The 13,604-nt window shown below is 36.2% G+C and overlaps 1 protein-coding gene across 6 annotated transcripts in view; it reads right to left on the reverse strand.

Annotated features, from left to right (window-relative positions):
* RAD51B (RAD51 paralog B) overlaps nucleotides 1-13,604 on the reverse strand; it is a 747,205-nt gene that overhangs the window by 467,428 nt on the left and 266,173 nt on the right. The window lies entirely within an intron of this gene.

The raw sequence follows: 13,604 nt of genomic DNA on the forward strand, positions 1-13,604 counted from the left end.
GTTAATAATATCTCTATTTGTACATTAAACCCATGACAATGAAACACAAGTTGATAACAAGTTAGGCCATTTTTGATAATAAGAAACTTATCACAATGAGAGTAACAAGATTAAGAAAACAAATATTCTTGCTATAACAATTTTAGCATAATTTATATATTATAAATTATAACACAAAAACCATCATATGTATCTGCACAAATTTAATGACAAAATGCTATGTAAAGCCCTCAAAAACTTCAACTGAAAGACTATCACAAAAAGATAATAAAAATGCCATTCAACGGTATGATATCGGATAATGGATCAGTATAAAACAAATGATTTTCCAATAACGTAATGTGGAACCATATCAATTATGTGACAGAAAATAATCCAGCTTCACCTTAATACATTCCGATATAAAACAAAATATAATCTGGTACAAATCACATTGTTCAGTGAGACTGAAGAGTTGGCTGTGGATCAGGACTGGGTGGCTATCACTAGCAATGATCACAAGTGTTTAGAATAAAAAAATTAAACAAGCAGGATACCACAACTCCTTGGGCACTGCTGAGTTCACACAGAAGAGAAACCATATATATGGATTCAGTGTGGAAAAACTCTCACCAAAACATTGTCTTCTTTCATGCCAGAAAATATTCAAACTAGAGAGAAACTCTTTGTACTGAATGTTGGTGGGCCTTCAAACGAAGTCAAAGTTGCCTACTCATCAAAGACTCATACTGCAGAGAAACCTCATGAATGCAAGCATCTGTGAGAAGTCTTTTGCTAAGAAATCGCATCGTCAACCACATCATTAAATTTGTACAGGAGAGAAACCTACATATGAACTAACTGTAAGGAAGCCTTCAAATGTCAAATATGAATAAACACAGAATGCTCATACTTAAGATAAAGCCTATCAATGCAGTAACTGTGATAAGGGCTCCATTCAGTTACGCTGGTATCCAGATAATCAGTTCTCAGTATGCATCAGATCATTCATATATGGAAAAAAAAAAAAAAACTTGTTTCCTGAAAGTCATAAAGCCTCCTCACAGTAATCAGATCTAATCATAAAGCAGAGAATTCATGTTGCAGAGATCATATGAATATTTTATATATGAGAAAGCCTTCAAGGGTCGTACTGCGAGAACTCATTCCCAAGAGAACCTCTAAGAATGGCTGGTATGAGGGAACCTTTCCTTATTTGCACCAGCCTCATTAAGTATTACATTTATGTTGAGAGTTTAATGCATGAGGAAGAGCCTTCTTGTAGAACAAACTAAAATGTGCATTTCTTTAAATATTAGTGACTTCATGATTTGCAAATTAGAATTTTTCATCTATGAACTACTTGTTCCAAACACTTAGCTATTTTTCTTACGAGTTGTTTTCTTTGGTAAAATTCTTAATAATTATGGATATTAGCCAATCTTTGTTATTATGCATGCTGAAAATTGTATTACAGCTTTCATTATAGTATCTTTTACTACAGGGACAGTATTGATTAATCTAAGTTACAAGAATTTTCTTCCTGCAGGAAAGCCAAAAGTAGCTGATATAAATTCTGGTAAGAATTAATTTTTTAAAAAATCAATAAACAATATTTTAAAACATAAATATGGTATTGTATTCAGCATCTATAAAATATTTGCAGGCAAAAATTAGACATCATAGGTCAAAATCTTACAAGTTCAGAGAACTTTAAGACAGCTGAATTTAAGAGCATGTTTTTGTAATTTAGGGAAAACACTGTCTAATTATATAAAGTAAATTTTCTATGTAGCAAATATATTTAATTTGTAAAGAAACAAATGATGACATGTCCACTACACATGAACTATGTTCTTAATACCCTTATAGTGAAGTCTCACTAACTGGGTGTTAATTGCACTAGCTCAAAAAGCATCTAGCAGGTACTGCCTTGTATGACCACCTAAGATTATCCTCTGGAGCTGGCAAGCCTGCTACCACTTTTCCCTCTGAATTCAGCTCTGATTAAACCAGCTGGGGCACAGCTGCAGCCCAGCTGCCAGCTTTGATTTCCTATGGCTGCACTACAAACAATCACCCCAGAGTGATCACATGATAATGAAATCTGAATTACTACAGCTGAGGCTCACAATATTAAACATTTTTTAAGAATTCCAAAAGACTATCTGCATAAAGAATTGGATTTGTTACTAGGTCATCATGTATTTCTATGTAAGTTTTGTCATCTATCTTAGTCCAGGCAGATAGGCACCCTATGAATCAAGTGTCTCTTAACCTCAGCCACAGGAGAAACTGTAAATTTGTATTCTAAATCATAAGAAAATAAAGAAGGTGTGGAGGGGCTGGCAAGGGAGATCTCAAAGGAGAACAGTTGCGACTGAGCCTCAATAAATTATGAAGACCATTGTTAATCAGGGTTGAAAACATAAAAATTCAATGGAAAGAGACACTTCAGAGACTAAATCTCAATGAGTGCAATGTTATACTAGGACTCCTAACTCTGAATGCTAACTGAATTTCCTATATGATGTTATGCCATGAATAAGTTATGCTTCCATAGTAAAGCCCCAAGGGCTTTTAAAAATTCTTTTAAAGGCAGTTCCATGTAATAACACCATACCTACTGCTGAAGGGTGTAGCAGAGATCCTACTATGAGCTAGCCTCTTGCACGAGAGTTAGAAGATTGCAGAGTAAAGCTTTTTGGAGGGTAAGCCACGGGAACACATGGCCAAACAACGAGCAACGAGGTCTAGGGGAGCAGAGAGGAACATCACACAGGTAACGTAACTTCAGTGCCTGGAAAGTACAAAGTACAACCACAAATCAAAGGCTTAATAATGTAATACTTATCACCGCAGGTGACCATCTGCTTTGAGTCTGTTATGGGATATAATTGCTCCTTTCTTGCTGACAGCCATTTCAGGGACCCCGGGGGGCACTTCTGGCAACCTGCCCAAGATGGTCCTTTCCCTTTGTATTTTGGCAGGAACAGAGAAGTATTGGATAAAGGAAATGTTTTGGTGAACATTACTGGATTTTCAGTTTACCCAAAACCAAAGTACGTAGGATGGTATTGTAGTGGGGTTGTGTTGTGTTTACTTCTCAGAAAAGAAAGAACTGCCACACATTCAATATGTGAAAGAAAGCCCTGAAAGCAGACACCTACTCACCAAAAGCAAATAATTTAAGATGGATGAATTGAAAAGACATGTAACAGCACAACCACATGAGAGCTTTTGTGTGTATAAATTTGCTTGTGTTTTAAACCACTGATATCCTGTTTCTGAAAACTTATTCCTAGCCTCTATTCTCCTCTAATAGAACCCAATCAGTTTTTGACAGCTCTTTCCCAAACAGCTGTCTTTCATTTAATTTCATTTAGTGTGCAAACCGTTTCAAGTTGCATGCACAAGCATACTGTGAAGAATTCATTTTCTCTAGTTTCCTGGTGACAATAAAAGAATTTAATAATAAAAAAAGGTGAACTTTGGCCTGAAATGTTGCTGTCCTGATGAAATAGTGAATTATACAAGTGGAAGTGATCCAAAGGTTACTTGGTCCACCCCCTACAATGCAAAAAGAGCTTAGACAGATCCTTTCATGTAATTATCTTACTTGTCTTTTTTAAAATCTTGCAAGAAAAATTCCACATTCTCACTAAATAAATTTGGGCCAGACCTTGATAATCTGAAGAATGAACTTCCTCAGAGATAAATGGAGGAGAAGTAAAAGGATTTAGGACCCACAAACTGGAATTTGTCAGAATACAGAATTGAAAAACTGACTCTAAATGCATAGACAGGAGAGTGTCAGGGAAGATCTTTGTAAAGGAAGCTGAGTTCTTAAAGAAGAGAGACACAATACTGCATAATAGATCCTGGGCTTCAGAGTTTCATAATCACGGAATAAAATTCTACCAATGCCACTTTACGGTATAGTTCTCTTATTTCCAAAATGGGTGTTAACAACAACAATTAATGGGTTCTCATTGTATTTTAGGCACTACTCTAAGTTTTAAGAGCTTTACATGTATTAACATAGATAAATGCTTATACAATAAAGTTGTATGGAATAAATAATGTTATTAGGGTGGTTAGCACAGTTCTTATGTTCAATAAATAGTAATAATTATTCTTCCCACTTCTTCTCATGAAACCATATATGCTCACCAATCTGGTTTCATGAGATTTTTGGGACCCAAAGATCTGAAAAGAGAGACCAAAATAAGTAATACCACTTTGCTCCCTCCCTCTTTTCCTTTCATCCAAGGCAGGAAACAATCTTGAGATAGATGGAGTAAAGGAGACAATTCTGTTTTGTCTCTTTACCTAAATTGATAATGGTAAGAAGAGGAGACTGTGGATCAGTATGAACACCTTTCAGTTTCTTTTAACACAGATAACCACTTCATCCTCTATTTTTTTCTAACCTTCTTATGTTCACTATACATTCTCTGAGTTTCAAATCCCCTAGGATCTTGAATGCCACAGAGTGCCTCAAAGAACAAGCCTACTGTCCCTTACAGACAACTTTGTCCCTATCTTAAATGTCCACCTTTCACAAAAGACATGTTAAGCGTACTTCCTAATTTCTTAGTATAATAACTTCTGAGTATGATGGTCCTTGAGATTAGCAGACATTTATGAATTCAGTGAAATTTGGGCCTAGAGTCTCCAATCTATTGGACAGTACTTACAGTTCAGCAGCATCTTTCCAAGTAATAAAGCCAGGGTTTTCTGTGTGATCTTTCTATGTTCAGTTCAACCAAAGTTTACGCTATATTCTTCTTTAAGTTTTGGTTGAACCAAGTATGCCAAAGATTTGGCAGGCATCGACTGTAGAGATACTCAGCATTCAGTCTGACAAAGAGACTAAAATATCCATATTAAATAGGAAGACCAGACATGAAGCTGGTATTACCAATGCCTCATGTTATCCGGTACTATTGCTCACTCTTTCCCATGAGGCCCTATATTTCCATCACTAGCAAGAATGTCTGGGCCAAACACCACATTCAGAACCATGGCTCCTTGCTGTCTATACTTCAGGCCCCAAATAACTGGTTTCTTTCTCCAATCACCTGGAAAAATAGGGAATATTATCTACCAACTACAGCAGAGGATTCTTAGGCACACTTCTGGAGAAATGCACTGGGAATGCTAATGGGAAAAAAAAATCATATCCGAGCAAAGATTTTATCTTCTCTTTCTAGCAAGCTTCTTATTTCCTTCAGGAAACTTTGCTTGCTGTTACATAATGCTTTGGGTAGGACACTCACACATCTCATTAGCACCAGGCCAGAGCATTCAAGAAACAAAACCTGCTTTGATACAATGTTTACAAAAGAGAGAGACATGTATGAGTTCATGCCATAAGCTGGGCTCATAGCTACATTATAAAAGTCATATTCGACCTGCCTTCATTTTATCAAACCATGAATCATTTCTACACTGACTCCACCCGCAAGACTTTCATTCTCTGGCCAGGGAGCATTTCAAGTGTGTGGCCATCAAGTGCCATGAATAGCAGAGAAACCAGGAAAAGTAGTTTCTAAATCAAATCCATACTCTTGAAAATAAACACGTTTTTGAATGACATAATTACAACAATATGCCACTCTTGGTTTAAAAGTTAATATAACTTTAAGTGTTTTAAAAAAGGAATCAAGAAGAAAATATGATATCATATTGCTCGGTATCAGTTTTTGCCTGTATATATTAAGGCTAGCTAATATAAATTAAGGCAACAGACAATCAGATTGATCAAATAACAAAAATTGAAGGTCCTCATGGGCAATAAAGGTTGAGACTATATTGTGCTTGAATTGCAATAATCCAAACACAAACAAATAATTGAAGTGGCAGACTGAATCCAAACCACCAAAGCCAAATTAGTAGGTTTAAAAAATATATAACAATTTTTTGAGATATTACTCACATATCATAAAATTCATCCTTTTAAAGTATCTAATTCAGTGTTTTTAGTGTACTGGCAGAGTTTTATAACTGTCACTAATATCTAATCCTAGAACATTTTCATTACTCTGAAAAGAAACCCCCACACCCATTGGTAGTCAACTATCCCCTCCCATTCTTCCCTCTCTCTAGATCCTGGCAACCACTTATCTCTCTTCTGTCTCTATGAATTTGCCTATTCTCAACATTTTGTATAAAAGGAATTATACAACATCTAGCTATTTGTGACTAGCCCGTGTCACTTAACAGAATGCTCATCCATGTTGACGCATGTATCACTACTGTATTCCTTTCACTACTAAATAATATTTCACTGTACAAATATACCACATTTTGTTTACCCATTCATCAGTTGAGAGACATTTAGGTTGTTTCCACTTTTTGGCTATTATGAATAATGCTGCTATGGATATTCATGTACAAATTTTTGTGTGGACATATTTCAAGTTCTCTTGGGTATACAGTTAGGTGTGGAATTGCTGGGTCCTACGGTAACTCTATGTTTAACTTTTTTAGGAAGGCAAGTTCCAAAATTTTACATCCTCACTATACTTGTTATTGTCTATCTTTATTATTATAGCCACCCTAGTGGTACAAAGTGGTATCTTACTATGTTTTGATTTGTATTCCACCAATGACTAATGCTGTTGAGCATCTTTTCATGTGCTTATTACCCATCTGCATGTCATCTTTGGGAAAATGTCTAATAAAATTATCTACTTTTAATTATTTGTCTTTGTATTCGTGTTTTATAAGAGTTCTCCATATTTTCTGGATACTAGACCCTTATCATATATTAGATTTGCAATTACTTTCTTCTTTTCTGTGGACTGTCTTTCAAGGTCACAAAGATTGTGCTCTAGGCCTCTTTCTAAGAGTTTTATAGTTTTAGATCATATATTTAGGTGTCTGATCCATTTGATGTGTTGTGTAAAGTACCAATTCAACTTCATTCTTTTGTATATAGCTGTCAAATCGTCCCAGTATTATTTGTTGAAGAGATTACTCCCCAGTGAATTGTCTTGGCACCTTTATAAAAATTCAATTAATCATAAATGAAAGAGTTTACTTTTCAACTCTCAACTATAATTCATGGATCTGTATTATTCATCCTATGCTAGGACCATACTGTTCAGATTACTGTGGTTGTATAGTGAGTATTAAAACTGGAAAATATGAGTCCTCCAACTTTCTTCTTCTTTAGAAGATTGTTTTAAGATAGTTTTAGCTATTCTGGATCCCAGTGAATTTTAGCATTGGTTAAGGTTTTGATAGGAATTGTATTGAATATATAGATCCATGTAGCGAGTATTTCTATATTAACAGTATTAACTTCTAATTCATGAATATGGGACATCGTTCCATTTATTTAGGCTTTTAAAATTTCTTTCAATAATGTTTTATAATTTTCAGTGTACAGTCTTATAACTTTAGAGGTTCAATTTATTCCTTAATATTTTATTTTATTTTATTTTATTTTGAGACAGAGTTTAGCTCTTGTTACCCAGGCTGGAGTGCAATGGCGCGATCTCGGCTCACCGCAACCTCCGCCTCCTGGGTTCAGGCAATTCTCCTGCCTCCGCCTCCTGAGTAGCTGGGATTACAGGCATGCACCACCATGCCCAGCTAATTTTTTTTGTATTTTTAGTAGAGACGGGGTTTCACCATGTTGACCAGGATGGTCTCGATCTCTTGACCTCGTGATCCACCCGCCTCGGCCTCCCACAGTGCTGGGATTACAGGCTTGGGCCACCGCGCCCGGCCTATTTTATGTTTTTTGATGTTCAAAGTACTAGGGTTTAGCATCTCTTCTAGCTCTCATGAAGCACTAACGTAAAAAAGGAGTAATTGTTCATAAACTTCACATACTATGCTATATGCCTGTTAGCTTAACTATGTCCTATCTCAGTATGTCTATACCACTCCTGAATGTTTATAAAAATCTTAATGAAGAGGGAAATAATATTGATCTATCTTGAAGCGGTAGAACACAGCAAAGTTCAGACTGGAATCAAACAGATTGGTCACTCACAGGCTACAAAATGCTGAAAAATCTGTTCTCCTTCTGTAGCCTCAGTTTTCTCATTTATAAAATTAAGACAATATTTGCCTTGCAAGGTTTTATGTGGATTAGAAACAATATATTTATGGGTCAGGACTTTGTCTTAACTATTATTTCTTTGGCCCCTAAATGAATGCCTGGGGCACAAAAGGTAAATACCTGTTAAATGAGTTTTTAAAAAGTATAATGTAGTATCTACCAAAAGTAAGGGCTCAATAGATAACAGCAATAGTTATCATCATCATAAATCCTCACCATGAGATTACTGACTTTAGCATAAATAAACCAATGTCCCAATGAAGTGCTAAGTAAGCTGAATCATAGTACTACCATACCCTGCACAGATTGTAAATATAAATAAATTTAGCCAGAGGCAATGTAAACTTGGTAAGCGCAAAGGAGAACTTTAACAACTCCAATGTGACACAAACACTGCAGTTCATCTTCAAATTAACTTCTACTTACTCAATATTGTTGAATACGGAAAAGCTAGAAAACATTGTGCCACATAGGGCAAAATATTCAAGGTTTGACAGAACAACTGAAAATAAAAAAAACTACCATGTCTCTTTTATATTGATTATAATAATATATTAACCATGCTAGAAAGTGCTCTAATTTTTTTTTAAGTGAAATGATCCTTGAGTTATTTTTTCTGTGTATTTCCTTAAGTTCACTTTTTTAAAGTAAGAAACAAAAGTAGAAATGATAAAAATAAAAAGAACCCCACAAATGTGCCAAGCTAGAAACATTCAGTTTCTAGGTTTTTATAATTTCTCAAAACTTAATAGAAATATTTGTAAAAAATAGGAAAATAGAACAAAAATGAATGCTCAAAATTCAAGTCCACTATATGCAGTCTCTAAAATGCCTTCTGCTGTTTCAACTGACTGCTTTTTCATTTCCTGTAGTTTTATCTTCTAAAAAGATTAAGAGGGAGCTACTGTTTTGCATTTAAAACATGGCAATATGACTCTAAAACACTTTAAACTTGGTTCTAGTCATTACTAACTAATTGGTTTAAAAGCTAATTTTTCCCACTTCTATTTCATTCCCATAGTTGCAAATCAAAGGAAGATGATCTTTTAGAGGACCCAATAAATAGAAGGTATATAATCCTGTCACTAATGTTGCCAAAACCTGCTTCTGTGCTTGTAAATGCTTTTTGTTTCACCAAACAAAGTGGTTGCTTTCACTGAAGAAGAGAATTTAAAAGACCTTTCTTAGTATAATAAAAGCAAAAGTCTACTTATAATTACAAATACTTTAAACTTGGGAGTCTGAAATGAAATTCCAATTATTGCTATCCTGGTATGCATTTTGCAATAATTTGAAAGTCTTTCTTTTGCCCTTTTAAAAATAGTTTTTAAAAAATCTACTTTTTAAATCTTTAAACAATGCATACTTAGTATAAAACAAACAGAAAGTATAAAACAATGTAAAATTATCCCATCCTGAACCCTAGGCTCATAGTACTCCTCCCCAAAATAAATGAGTTTCTTATTAACAACATGAAATTTTCCATATGTAGTCAAGTATAATCAATCACACAAACATAATATATACATAAAATCATGCACGTCTCAATTTTTAAATTATCATTTTATGACTATAACAGAGTAACTAGAGAGCCTAGGAGCTTGAAGCAACGTTGGAGAGCATTTACCAATCCTCTTGTTTTAGACAGTTCAGGAAACTGAAGCCCAATTAGGCAAATTGTCCAAAGCTATTCCTAACCACTTAGAAACTATTCTTAATCACTGAGAAGCTCTGAAATTTTTTACTTTCATGATTTTAAAGATATTGCTATCTGAGATATACCTAACATAGATGACAAGTTGATGGGTGCAGCAAACCACCATGGTATGTGTATAACTATGTAACGAACCCACACATGGATCTCAGAGCTTAAAGTACAATAATAATAATAAATGAAACAAAAAAAAGAATATTGCTTTTTCCTAACAGACCTTAGAACCTCTTTCACACACAGAAAAAAAAAACAAAGAAACAAAAAAGATTCCTAAAGTTCAAAGTAAATATGCTTCAGACTAAAGTTTCTCCAACTATTTCAATTTCCATTGGGGTGGGAGGGTGTGGTCATCAAGTTTCATCTGAAACAACAGTTCTGCCTGGGCAGACTCAACAGCCTATTCACCATCTGTATTCTTAAGAAAACTAGTAAAAATAAAGTGTAAACTTTATTAATTTCTCCAACTCCTGTGCAGGCATAGTAAAATCATAGATTTGATTTTCTCAGTTGAGCACCTAAGAATTCAGAGAAACAAGCACCAACCTGTACCCTGCATAATAAACAAATAACAATATCTCATTAAGTAGCTCAAGAGGTAAAGTTCTTGGTTTCATCAAAAGTGAATGAAATCTATCATGGATTTCTTGTAATCCACTCACAAGAATCATGTGGGCCAATATTCACCCAGTTGGTATGTGAGCAGAGACATGATGTCAACAGTGTCTGGAGATAACCCTATTCCAAAGCCACTGTGTTCAGTGAGACTCCTGCAGTGATGAAAGGTACTTTACTGAATGACTGCTAATAGAATATGCAACGAAGTGCGGAGATTAGATAACTGAATTTTTAAGACACAGAATTCAGTTTTGGTCTCACCATGTCATCCTAGGTCTAAATGCGTTGTTTCTCAGTTTACCTGTTCTTTTAATTGGTAATAATATTATTTATTCATTTGGGGGCTTCAGAAACTTCAGACAACAAAGGCCTTGCTCAAGAACCTACTATGCTTTTTTGAGTTCTTAAAACAAAACAAAACATGTAGAAGCAGCTCTTTGCCCTTCCTCACATCTTTGCAAGCTTCCATAGAAGCCGGAATCTTTATTCTCTATTATCTATTATATAATCATTTACTGATTCTTTAAACCTTTCAGAATCACACAGAAATAGAAACTGCCCCTTAAGCTTGACCTGGCACTAAATACTAAAACTTCTGTAGATTGTTAGCAGTAAAAATGCCAAATAAAAATCTCCCGCATACACTCTCACTCTGTGTACATTGTTACCTTGAGTTTCTGGTATTTGTCTCCAACATAAACAGTACTTGTGTCACATTGAAAGAGGTTACCTCAGCCCTTCTGAAACCTGCGACTGGGTAAGTTCTATTCTCTAACACAAACACTGCAAGAGGGTGGGCCTGGCAAGTCACAACCCTAATACTGAAAAATGCCAAATAGTGCTTCTAATAGGAAAAAAAAATATTGAACACGCAAAATTCTCAACATTTTTACAGAATTAATTACATTTCTCATCGATAAACCACCTGTCTTTGGAAGGGGTATTTGATCCTAACTTTTTTTTTTAAATTAATTTTTTAAACTGTCTCCTGCTAATCTGAAGAGGTCTGAAACAGTCAAGTATATGTTTTCTTCTCCTCTGTCCTTGAGGGTAGGACACATTCTTGTTCAGTCTATCCTCTAATGAAATCTGGAGTGACTTCCCTTCCACAATTTGTACTAACACTAACTTTGCACACTAGGAAAAGGAAATGAGAAACAGGTGCAGACATAAACATTATAATAAAATAGTCACAGCAACCTACACTATATTCATAAGAGTAATAATTTAGAATCTTAGTTATTGGTGTCTAATAATCTAATACTTTCGGTTTTGTTCCTCATCTTCTGGTTGCAGGCCTTTGGGTCACTTCATTTTGTGTTTTTTATCATTATACTCGTCATGGCAAGAAGAGAAACACAAAGTGAAACTCAATGTGAGAATTTATTTCCTAGTTTCTCATAAAAGGTGTGATAGAAAAAGAGACTGAAACTATTATGGTGACTCCGGAGGTTTTGAATTGTACAGGGAATACATTTAATTATTTTATTAATTATGTTTTATAAATCAATAAAGTAAACTGCTATAGTCCACTTATGCAGTATTAAGCTCTAAGCAGCTCAAAAGACATGCATTAGTATAGGGGTTGATAAGGTTTGGCTGTGTGCACACCCAAATCTTTTCTTGTAGTTCCCATAATCCCCATGTGTCATGGGAGGGACCCAGTGGAAGGTAACTGAGTCATGAGAGTGGTTACCACCACGCTGTTCTTGTGATAGTGAGTTCTCACATGATCTGAGGGTTTTGTAAGGGGCTTTCCCCTCTTTTGTTCATTATTCTCTCTGCTTCCACCATGTGAAGAAGGACTCGTTTGCTTCCCCTTCCATCACAATTTCCTGAGGCTTCCCGAACTCTGTGGAACTGTGAGTCAAATCTCTTTCCTTATAAATTACCCACTCTTGGGTATGTCTTTATTAGCAGCATAAAAACAGACTAATATAGTAAACTGGTACCAGTAGAGTGGGGTGCTTCTGTAAGGATACCCAAAAATGTGGAAGCAACTTTGGAGGTGGTAACAGGCAGGGTTGGAAGAGTTTGGAGGGTTCAGAAGAAGCCAGAAAAATGTGGGAAATTTTGGAACTTTTTAGAGACTTGGAGGGCTCGGAAGACAGGAAGATGTGGGAAAGTTTGAAACTTCCTAGAGAATTGTTGAATGAATGGCTTTGAACAAAATGCTGATAGCGATATGGACAATGAAGTCAAAGTTGAGATGGTCTCAGACAAAGATGAGGAACTTACTGGGGACTGGAGCAAAGATGACTCTATTTATACTTTAGAAAAGAGACTGGCAGCATTTTGCCCATGCTCTAGAGATCTGAGGAACACTGAACTTGAGAGAGATAGTTTGGAATGGGAATTTATAATTAAAAGGAAAGCAGAGCATAAGTTTTTAAAAATTGCAGCCTATGTGATAGAAAACAAAAACCTATTTTCTGAGGAGAAATTTAAGTGGACTGCAGAAATTTGCATAAGTAACAAGGAGTCAAGTATTACTCACCAAGACAATAAGAATATGTCTCTAGGGCATATCAGAGGTCTTCATGGAAGCCTTTCCCATCTCAGGCCCAGAGGCCTAGGAGGGAAAAACGTTTTTGTGGGCCAGGCCCAAGGGCCTCCTTGCTCTACGCAGCCTTGGGACATGGTGCCCTGCATCCCAGCTGCTTCAGCTCCAGCTGTGGTTAAAAAGGAGCAAGGTACAGCTCAGGCCATTGCTTCGGAGAGTGCAAGTCCCAAGCCCTGGCAGCATCCATGTGGTGTTGGTCCTATGGGTGCACAGGAGACAAGAACTGGGTTTGGGAACTTCCACCTAGATTTAAGAGGATGTAGGGAAACACTTGGATGTCCAGACAGAATTCTAATGCAGGGGTGGAGCCCTCATAAAGAACCTCTGCTAGGGCAGTGCAGAAGGGAAATGTGGGGTCAGTGTTGAAACAAACCCCACATCTCTATTATCTATTATATGATAGATAATAAAGAATAGTGTCCCAACTGAGGCACTGCCTGGTGGAGCTGTGAGAAGGGGGCCACTGTTCTACAGACCCCAGAATGGTAGCTTGCACAGTGCACCTGGAAAAGCCACAGACACTCAACACCAGCCCATGAAAGCCGGGAGAGTGGCTGTACCCTGTAAAACCACAGCGGGGGAGCTGCCCACAGCTGTGGGAGCCTACCTCTTGCATCAGTGTGACCTAGATGTGAGACATGGAGTCAAAGGAG

This window comes from Saimiri boliviensis, chromosome 2 (assembly GCF_048565385.1).
Source record: "Saimiri boliviensis isolate mSaiBol1 chromosome 2, mSaiBol1.pri, whole genome shotgun sequence".
NCBI classification, from domain to species: domain Eukaryota; kingdom Metazoa; phylum Chordata; class Mammalia; order Primates; family Cebidae; genus Saimiri; species Saimiri boliviensis.